The following is a 2,229-nucleotide window of genomic DNA, read 5'->3' as shown; positions in this document are numbered from 1 at the left end:
ATTAAATAAAGTTACTGCAGATACAGAACCAGCTGTTCTGAGGAGGTCCGGTTGAGGTTCTGACTGATTTTTCAGGGAATAATCCTAAAAGCAGCCGGACCACTCACTCATTCATGATGCTACTGGGACTCTTTGGTCCCTGTAATGCGTCTGAACAGATTAACGTCGTCACAACATGAACGTGAACACACGGTTCTGATCCGTACAGTGTCTGTGAGCTTCCCCAGACCACAGTTCCAGCAGCAGCAGGTGAGTTTGAGTCGATCCTTCGGTCTAAATTCAGAAACTCGACTGTCTCTGCAGAATATCTGGGTCTGTGTGTCCTCGTATTTCCTGACCCTGTTTCTAATCTGATTTACTCTCTGAGCCTGATTCAGCTCACAGAAATAAAACCACATTTCACCACCAGCACGGAGAGATGAACTGTCCATCAGACAAGAGATGGAACCAGAACCAAGGCCACACACATGTTCTATAGTATATTTAGAAATAACAGCATATTAACGTTAAAATAACACAATATGTCCAGAGACTAAAGAAATGTCCTGATATTACAGCTCATTGTGCTTGAGCTGCTGCTTCAGGAGGAATTATAACAACGTCAGTGTGCATCAACAGAGGCTCTGCAGGAACTTGTTTTTCAGCCCTGAGTTCCGTCTGCAGGCACATCAGCACACCTGTATGGTCTTTAAGACACCTGTGATGAACAGAAGTACGTAAACTAAACACGTAGCAGCTGCCATGGCGAGAACATTTACGTCTTTATTCCCTGATGTGCACGTTGTGTTGAAGAGTTTCACACCTGTGGTCCTTAGAGGAGTGTGTTGGATGGAGAAAATAATACAGCGAATACAGTGACTTCACTCCTTAGCTGTTTGCTGCAGCGCCACCTAGCTGAGCAGAGTTGCAGGATTCCTCCACGGCACCGACCACAGCTTCATGGAGAATGGAGGAGAGAAAGTGAGACACAAAACCACCACAAAGAGACACAAAACCACCACAAAGAGACACAAAACCACCACAAAGAGACACAAAACCTCCACAAAGAGACACAAAANACCAGTCAGATGCAGTTTAACGAGTTTGATTCTGATCTCAGGGCTTCGACAAAAGCTGTTGGTTCTTCAAGACTTTTCATCCAAGAGGCTTCTTCATGGAAGACAACAACAAACAACGACAAACAACGAAAAACAATGACAAACAACGACAAACAACGACAAACAACAACAAACAACGACAAACAACAACAAACAACGACAAACAACGACAAACAACATACATGACAGAACACTGTGACTGGAAACGACCGAAAAAAACAACTTAAAGTGACAGAAAATGGACGAAAAAGAAGAAAACAGTGAAAAACAGGCAACTGAAAATAGCAGCAACAGAAGAAGCAGCGACAGGAAGTGACTCTGACCAAACGTGTCCAAAACCAAACAACCAGAACCAGCGACTAAAAACGACCCAAACAACCAGAACCAGCGACTAAAAACAACTGAAGACAACAGAAACCGACTGACAGGAAAGAATAGAAAGAAGACAGAAAACAGCTCAGAGTGAACAGTGAGGAAGCCTCTTGGACGAATCCTCTTCCAGAACCGCAGACAGAACCACACGTTCTACTGAAGCTTCCACAGACTCTGTGTTCTGTTCCAGGTCCGTCTCTGGGAGATCTGTCGGACAAGAAGAGAGGAAAGTTCGGCTGGTTCAGTCACTCCAACGAAACTCACGGTGAGAGTCCCACCCTGATGTGGGTTTACTGGTTACTGCCTGTTTCAGGTTCACGGTCCCTCAGCAGAACTTCTGCTCGTTAACTAAACATTAGAGCAACAAATGCCCAACATCTTCCGAACAGAACCAACCAGATGGACTCCCTCAGAGTCAGAAACAGTCTAAAATCTTACACTAGTGTTAAAGTGAAGACAGCTCAGAGTGGATCCAGTCAATGATCAGATTGTGTTTTTTAGTCATTTCACACATTTTCTGAATAATTTTAGACAATTTTCAACTTGTTGTCGACACTTTTGGGGGAATTTTTATTCATTTTAACACCTTTATGACAAGTTTAGAATAAATTTAAACCAATTTTGATAATTAAATCATTTCTGAGTCGTTTCTGAGACGTTCTGGTGAATTTGGGACGTTCTGTCGTCATTCTGGGAAACTTTCAAGACAGTTTGAATGAGTTGGAGGTATTTTGGTAAATCTTTGGCTCAGTTTGGACAA

At 43.0% G+C, this 2,229-nt stretch overlaps 1 protein-coding gene across 1 annotated transcript in view; it reads left to right on the top strand.

The window, feature by feature from the left end:
- The window catches only part of cacna1fb (calcium channel, voltage-dependent, L type, alpha 1F subunit), a 37,848-nt gene that overhangs the window by 6,869 nt on the left and 28,750 nt on the right, over nt 1-2,229 (top strand). The gene's annotated exons all lie outside the window — the stretch shown is intronic.

Source organism: Stegastes partitus, unplaced genomic scaffold (genome assembly GCF_000690725.1).
Source record: "Stegastes partitus isolate 25-593 unplaced genomic scaffold, Stegastes_partitus-1.0.2 Scaffold855, whole genome shotgun sequence".
In the NCBI taxonomy this organism is placed as follows: Eukaryota; Metazoa; Chordata; class Actinopteri; family Pomacentridae; genus Stegastes; species Stegastes partitus.
This window is presented reverse-complemented; position numbering and strand designations above follow the sequence as displayed.